The sequence below is a fragment of the Syngnathus acus genome, chromosome 20, assembly GCF_901709675.1.
Source record: "Syngnathus acus chromosome 20, fSynAcu1.2, whole genome shotgun sequence".
In the NCBI taxonomy this organism is placed as follows: Eukaryota; Metazoa; Chordata; class Actinopteri; order Syngnathiformes; family Syngnathidae; genus Syngnathus; species Syngnathus acus.
In genome coordinates this window covers 4,320,158-4,328,717 of record NC_051104.1, presented here as the reverse complement: position 1 = coordinate 4,328,717, position 8,560 = coordinate 4,320,158, and the positions used below count along the sequence as shown (strand labels likewise).

Genomic DNA, 8,560 nt, shown 5'->3' with positions numbered 1-8,560 from the left:
GATATGAGTGACAGAGAGCATCACGTCCTTTCGTTTCTAACTATACAAGATAATTGGCTGTCTTTATCGCCACCTACGGTTGACAGTATGGTTTTAAATTGAGACAGTAAACGCACAATTTCAAAGGCCGCCTCTCTGACGATATATATAGTTGACCTGCCGTGAAAGCCGGAGCGGTTCAGAAAGCTCGACTGGATGTTATATGAGGAGCAAGGCCCTGTGTGCGGGGTCTCATGATAACTTTAATGTTCCATTGTGGACAGAGCACAACTCAAAGTCACACCTTAGCTTCTAGTTTTTGAAGGTATTCCTTTCAGGGTTGTTTCAGCTGCTTACATCAGCCTTGTATGCATGCTTTTGGAATCAAGCGTGACTTTCATTCTTTTCGACTTCAAAACCGTTGAGGACAAAACGGAATGTTGATTAAAACTCTCAAAATCTTCTGGACTTGGTATATTATTTTTTTACGATATTATTTTTCTCAACACAATATGTTTCGTAATTTCTGGACTATAAACTGCACTTGAATATAAAACGCACCACGTAAAATTTGTGGAAAATCCAGCTCGTATATAAGCCGCACTGGACTATAAACCGCAGGTGTTTTAATGTTTAATTTCCATATATAAGAGAATATGCACAAATCATACAATATCGTGAAAATCATGAAAAATCCATAGATAAGCAAAAAGATTGAGCAAAACGTAGCGACTTATAGTCCGTAAAACACGGTACCTGTATCTGACTTCTTATTCTAACCTCAGGTTCAACAGGATCTCCTGATGCTCCTCCCACTGATGACTGATAGTCAGACAGAATGTAGCGCTGACAGTGATTTGTCTTTAATGGACGATTGAGCATGTCAAAAGTCGTGCTACAAACCACAGTTTGATATGCTGCAGGCTGAGCCGTCTGACAACCGCGACAGCTACTGTCACCCTTCGTCAATGCAATAAAGCCCCGGCAATCAGTTGGCGATCAAGGAGCATAGGCTTGAAGGCATGAAAGTTGGAACTAAAAGAGAAGGAAGTTGGAGATAAAGGAATGTATCGATACAAAAGTGTATCCTCTTATTGTGCGTATTCCCCCAATGGACTTTTTAGCTGCCTTCAACAATACCATTATGTGGGAAATGCAAAATTGCTTCAATCTATTTTCTTCTCGGTCTCTCAGAGGCATTGGAACCTCTGCTATCAGCACCTTAATGCCTTAATTAATTCTCTGACACATCTTTTTTATTGGCGCTCGTATAAATTACTCCGCTGTACGCCTGCAGGTATTAACAAAAGCTCTTGATTTAGGAAAGAGGAAAAGTAGATATTAAAAGACGTGCTAGTTTGCATGTCCAAATGATTGCGTTTGACATCATTACATACTCAAATGTCACCTAATTTACTTACTCGAGCAATAATAAAGCAGGTAACGGTGACATAAAAGTTTTTGGGTTAGTTTAGCAGACATATGACAAAGCCTGCAAATATTATACTTTTGAAGTCACATTTACCGTAATTTCCGGACTATAAGACTCTACTTTTTGCACAACCTTTGAACCCTGGATGACATTTCATTTAAAACACCTGCAGTTTATAATCCGGTGCGGTTTATATTAGAACAAAATAGTCCAAAATAGTAATTACGGTAATTCAGCATTAACGTGATGAAAAGTTTCTGCGTCCCCAATCTGTCCAAGTACAAGCTAACCTTTCAGAAGGGTGTGTATTATTATTCACACCCCTCTTTACACAAAGTGATCCAGTGATAGATAAGAGTGATCACATAGGATCACTTTGGCTGACTAATCCCACTTCACATGGGTCTTATAATAATTTTAGGCAGGCAATCAGCAATTTTCAATGGATTATCCTTTGAGAGTAACCTTGCCTACCGTATTAATCTATTACGAGTCACCCTTGTGTAATTTCATATTAAAGTGGGTGACAATTCATTAGGTGGGTGAGGCAGCTTCGGAGTGCTCAGTGTACTGCAATTACAGCCCATAGAAGAGGGCCATGACCCTGGAATGACTGCACAGTCACAGTGACCTGGGCAGCTAATGGAAGTAGAGGACTGAGGGGACAAGATGGCTGTCATACTCTCAGCAAAGGGCCTGACCACATTGACAGGCGAGGACAGGTTTCTTGTAATTATTTAGCGAGGACACCAACCGGAACATTAGGACGGGACAAAAGGGAAATAGTGGTCGGACATAATAAGAACACGAAAGTGGTCTTGGGGAAAAAAAAATGTTTCTTGAAAGGATGTTACTTGGAGTGAAGACAGCCTGGTAAGATGAAGACATTGCACCAGCTTAATGTGATCATTTATTTTTAAGCATAGTAATATTCAACCAAGCCACCATTTCATGGGTTGTATTATGTGAATTGCAAGCTATAATTTCAACAGCCCCACCCACTCTGTTTTCACAACTACATGGCTGCACGGTGTTACCTATTGGGAGAATGACAAAAAAACAATCTCAGATCAGCAGCGGTATCAAAAAAAAAAATCATTTCTACTCAAGCGGGCACCCGCTGGTCTCACCACCTTGTGGGGTGTTGAATCTCACAGGTTAAACATAGAGCGACAAGCGTGGGCTGCCAATCCACCTGTTATCACTCGTCACACTAGCTAGGCTGTATCAAGGTCAGGCACTTTACAAACATAGACAAGGGTGCAGATGGTATTAACACTAATATTTACACAGATATAGGAAGAAATATACCTTCTTTTTTCTTTAAATGGGAACCCTACCGTCAGATACCCGAGCAGCCTTTCTTTGAATCCTCCAATGTCTAACGTTATTAGATTAGTTCATTTGAATTTTTTGCCATTCTTTGTCATATTCCTATGAGTTAGTCAGACGCAAGCCAGAATGGGTCTGTCGAGACATATGTTCTCTCACTTACTTATGTTTGTATAGTCTAACATAACCGAATGAGGGGAAATCTGGACTGAAGGTACGTTTCATCCATTTTGTGGAACGGTTAAATCACAGCAAAGAATGCAGTTAAGTCTGTCATACTTAGTATCATGTGAGACAGACGAGTCGAGACGGAGAGTAAAACGACGCCAGATCCAATGAATGACCGTCTCTGGTGATTCAAAGCTTTGCTCGGGCCAGACCGGGAGTCATGCGGAGGGGTTTAGGGGTGGCTGCTGCATCGCTAAGCTTTCACTACCGCTGATCTGTTAAACAGGAACTTGGGTGACAGTGAGCCTATAGGATTAAGAAAACGGATTCGGGTGCTGGCGAAGCATCGCCAAATGGTAAGAATTAAAACAGTGAGCAGTCAGGCTCATCAAGGCGTGAGATATTTTGCTAGTCCTCTGCTGGATCCTTGAAAGTTTATCTTGGATGCTGCCCCAGTTGCGGCCAGTGAAATCAAATCTCAAAAATACTGAATATGCTCCATTTGAACTCCTTACAGGTCGTGGATTTATGACAACTTTTGCAATTTATGAGTGATCCTTACAATTCAGCTTACATGCCAGCATGGTCCTTGAAATAGTACCCGATCAATAAGTGCTGCTGTTACATCATCATCATTACCACCTAACAATTAACCATCACGTCCTAGCCTGAATGCTCCCATTAATGCACGAGTGAATTCCCCTTGAAAAGTCATTCCAAATAAATGCCTCTCATCGATCTGTTGTTAGGCTACATGATTATGGGAGAGATCGAGCTCTTTGAATAGTTTTTAAATAGACCAAGTGTGTACTTACAAGTGACAACATGATAGTGTAATTAGTCCAATGGACAAAGTACGCAGCTCCCTGTTGCCAAGTGCAACGATACAAAACGAAAGGAAGGCCTCCGACCATTAATATCACGACAATCGAAATTACTGCCATTTGTACTCGTACAGAGGAAAATTGGTACATATAAATTTAAGTTAACTCCAAATATGTTGGCGTGATACCAAAGATTATATATCTTACATGTGCAATTTACAGCATTTTATTTTGGGCTTTCATCAATTTGCACGTCAGCTTTCTTGTACGTGCTCAGATCGACGGCGTGCAGACGCCAATCAAACAGTCCCCAAAAGACTCAAACTCAGCCGGCTGCCCTGCCCCCTGGCTCTCAAGCTGGAAAGAGGCCATGGTGGGGGTCACAACACTGCGTGTTCTCATTCAGAATAACATCACACTTTCTCTTTTCTCATTACCAACACGTGCTGTCTGCACAACAGCCATCTCACCACCACAACCACATATCAGCCTCGGGGTCAGAGTTCAGATATGATTGGATCTCCCACCGCCATTATATCAGTAGGGCTACAACAATTGGCAGTGTTGTTTTGATGTTTCAATGGGTGCCCTCAAGGCGTGATACACTTCTTATTCACACAGTGTACGTGTAGCCAAGATTATGAAAACAAGTTTCATTTATTTGGATGGAAATAAATTTGCCCCTAAGGGAGTCATAAAAAGCGTCAAATTTAAATGCATATTCAAAAGTTCAAGATCAAGGCTACCCTCTTAATAGGCTTCTTGGAATGGGTCGATGGAAAGGAAATTGGCAAAATCATGTAATAATTTGAAAATAAAAGCAAGCAAACCGCAAAAGCTCAAGTGAAGATGTACCAAAATCTAGAAATTGGTCATCTTAACAATTTTTTTTTCCTTCTGCAACTTTTATCATATGATGCCACAGGCCTATTGACTATTTAAGCATGACTTTTATTTCGGGGGGAAATAAAAATATTTACACTCAAGGCAATTCAATGGTGTATTATTATTTTCTTTTTTACAAGAATCCAGCTGTTCTCCACTGAATACACAATGATTTAACGGCGGATGTGTAAAGTGGACCAGCCTTGGGCGACGGGCCCGTCTCGCAGCAGCTGTTGGTGCAGATGTAAGGTGACAGTAATCAATACCGATTATTAAAGTGGGAGCACTATCTCTAGTGTGTGATTAATCTTCATTCCCTCATGTTTACAGAGCCTCCTCTGGCCTATTCGCCATTGAGGAGGAGCGCTTCCCATTATCTGTCCCGAGAGACATGAAGAACAAAACACTGTCACCATTAAAGATACACGCTGTCACTGAAAAGGAAGAAAGCACATGTCCTGGAAAGTTTGAAGATCCCACATGCATTAGTGTTAAAATACAACATCTGTATCATCTCAAAAAGGCATAAAAAGATATTGCCTAAAAGGCAGTTCAATCAGAAAAACATCATAAGAATGACAAGCTTGATGAGATCATATAGTGAGGGATTTGTTTTCGATTAGGCTTTTGATTCCTTTGCTAATGAATTTAAAACAAACAAAAAAGTGTCTGGCTCTAAAATGTGAACGTCAACATTAATGAACAATAAACATGATGACCAGAGTAACCACACATTATGTTATCTCATTAAAAACGTTAAAAAACTCATTTATTTACCAATATTAGTGTTCAAAATCACATTGACGAAAACATAATGAGATAAATTAGAAGCCATTGGCAAGCACAATTATTATCCAGCCAATAACCTTCCCCTTAGCTAAAAACATCTTTTGTAAAATCCGGTAACCTTGCCGCGTTGTTGCTTCTGTATAACCAAACAATTCATCATCCCTGCTCTGTTACATCCCCAATCAAACTCAAATTCTTGTTTAAAAAAACCTAATAAAACAAAAATAAAATCCAATTACAGCCACTTTGAGTTTGTATTGTTTGGTTGGGGGGCATTTATGTAGCAAGCAAAAGTCAATATACAATAATGAAGCATCTAAAGCATAAAGGGGGCGACACCATTAACATTTCTGGACCGGGTTGAAGGCTATCGGAGCAGCAGATGTTGCCCACCCCCCATCTGTGAGTAGTCGCCCACAGGTGTCAGGATCTCACCACCTCCCCACTATCGTTAAATAATCACCCGCCCCACCTCCTCCCGCAAGTCCAAAAAAAGAAAGCCTCTCTTCTTCTATTTAATCCCATTTTACCCCCCCATCCGCCCATGCGACCATCATTCAACACCTGAGAGGATCCCACTGTGAAGAGATAATAACTCGATGTGGCCTCTCTCTTTCTCTGAGTGGGGTTGTGTGTTGAGTTCAGGGCAAAAGGGGAAGTGTGGGGGTCAGGTAGAACAAAGAGGTTTGTGTGTGTGGGTGCACGTCCACGCGGCAAGACATTGGGAATTTCTGGACGGCTATTTCAATCGCCTCTCCTCTGTGTACGATATCTCGGGGGTGTTACAGCTTGCACTCGGGGAGAAAAAGGAATAGAGGAAGACATTTTGGAAAGTTCAGAGGATTAACTCCAGACAGGGCAATGGGAATAGTCGAAGCTATGGAGGAGGATGTGTGTGTGTGTCTGGGGGGGGGGCATTCTTTGTCAGGAGTAATTGCTTTCAGCCACTCTACTGTGTAAACTGAGGAGAGATTACAGGATTTATTCTTATGTAGATTTTATACAGCAACGCTTTGCTGAACCTATTCTGTTCACTTCAACTGAATGTTTTTTTTTTTGTAATTCCATAAACATCAAGCCTGACATTCTGGAGGATGAAGAAAAGGACAGGTGGACCTGATGTCAAACAACTGGAATGTAAATATAGTTGACAGCACTGGATATTGAACACTATCTGGCAAGGAAGCATATTTGGTTCATAAGGGATCTAGTGTACCTCACTTTGAGGCAGTAGAACAACATTTGGTCTCCCAGGTAATAATACATCCTTCCATTTTCAATAGCGCTTAACCTCACTTGTCACAGGTGAGCTGGGGGCGATTGTATCCTGACCGATTTTGAGTGAGAATATGTTGAATAATTAAAAATGAGGTCTAAATAAAGAAATACTGTAAAAAATGTCAAAGGCAAAATAAAATGTACTGCAGAAAATTAAAAAAAAAACAAAGAGTGTAATTAAAAGTTTTAAAAATAAATCATGAAAATATCAAACAAAGGATAATCAGTCAAATTTTGTTTATCCTGCAAAAAAAATAAAAATAGATGGCCAGAAAAAAAATGACAATTTGAACATGAATACTTTTGGAAATATTATTACCAGATCAAAACAACAACCATTGCTAATATTTGCATTCATCGTTCTAGTTTTTTTTTTTTTGCACCAGAAAACTTCAAACAATAAATTACCATTTCAAAGCTGGTCAACACCACGTTAGTTATGAACTGTATTTATTTTTCTATTTACTTAACCCACTCAGGAGTGTGTCCTTGAAAGCTCAGTACATATTTGCAGAGAATGTCTGTCGACCCCCTAGTGATTCGCATGGGCATGTGAGTGATGCCTCACGCAGGGCAGATGCCTTCAAGACACGCGTTTGAGGAATCAAAGGCGCTTTTGCAAGAAAATCCACTTCTGTCGATCCTAATGGGCTCTTTTACCATGTGTCGCCAATCAAACAGCTCTTCGGAACACCTTCTGTTTTCAATCTGCCGCTTTGACAGGCTACTTGAAAAGTAAGGGGTCCCGAACGTTGCCGCGCTCCGTGTTTGAGAGTGCGCAATACGACAGTCCCCATTAGCTTCACGGGAAAGCCACTTGGGAAAGCCCCTCATGTTCAAAAGGTTGTTATTATTCTCTAATATGCTCCTTGTTGTGTTTACGGCGAGATTTTTGCACCCACTGTGGACAAGTGAGAGGTATTTTCATTTTTTCAAGGCCAGTCCGTATTTTATGCAGATCTTTTGAAGGACAAACGTTGTAAATAGTAGACTGTCAATACATTTACAGAAGAAAGGTGAGACAAAAAGCACAAACTACACTTCCTCTGGGTCTCACCACACACGCTTCACTTTTCATGGTCCAAACAGAGTCCTTATGTTCCTTCAATACCAGATGTTAGCGAATGCATATTTGTGTGTGCGTGCATGCCTGCAGGTCCCTCAAATGTCTTCTCTTCTGCATCTGCCAGTACGTATGAGCACAGTTTATCATAGTGTTGGCTTCCACTTTCAAATTCCAGATTGGGGTGAGTTCAACTCAAAATTAGTGACACACACTGGATACTGCAAGAGTAAAAAAAAAGACTTACACTTGTTTTTGTGGGGACATCGCCTTTGTTCTTTCCGGTACATTGGTCTCCCCGTCTGGCTTTCAGATGTCGGACAATTCTCCTGTCACTCATTGACAGGTTTCCATTACTTAGTATGATTGTCATGGAAATGGGGATAACTGTAGGACGCAAAGACAGTTTTATCACCTCCATGGACCATAAAGAAATAAATGTTTAAGGTTTTATAGAAGAGCACCCAATATGTTCCATGCTGTGTTGGACACCATGCTGGGATGAAGCCTACGTTTTATTGGGGCTTTAAATCTCAACTGAGCTTTTTTTTCTCTAAATTGTTTGGTGTCCCTACTTATAAATCTGTCCAGACTTCAAGATTCAACAGCATTATATAACAACTTAATCCCCTGTAGGCTTGCTGTAATTCAACTCGCATTCTATATTCCCTTTTCTCTCCCTCGTCATTTACAATGCTCTCACACAGGGCCACTTCAATTGTAGCATGCTTTAATGCAGCTGTTCCTCCAAACTCTGTCCCCTGCTGACACACAAACTGCCATCATCAAACTTTCATTGGCACGCTGTTT

The 8,560-nt window shown here is 40.7% G+C and overlaps 1 long non-coding RNA gene across 1 annotated transcript; it reads left to right on the top strand.

Moving 5' to 3' along the window:
- Positions 1-3,097: 3,097 nt before the first annotated feature.
- LOC119139351 lies at positions 3,098-5,649 on the top strand. The gene is made up of 3 exons (XR_005101349.1): positions 3,098-3,267; positions 4,761-4,864; positions 4,951-5,649. It is a non-coding gene; the product is annotated as an uncharacterized LOC119139351 (long non-coding RNA).
- Positions 5,650-8,560: the final 2,911 nt, after the last annotated feature.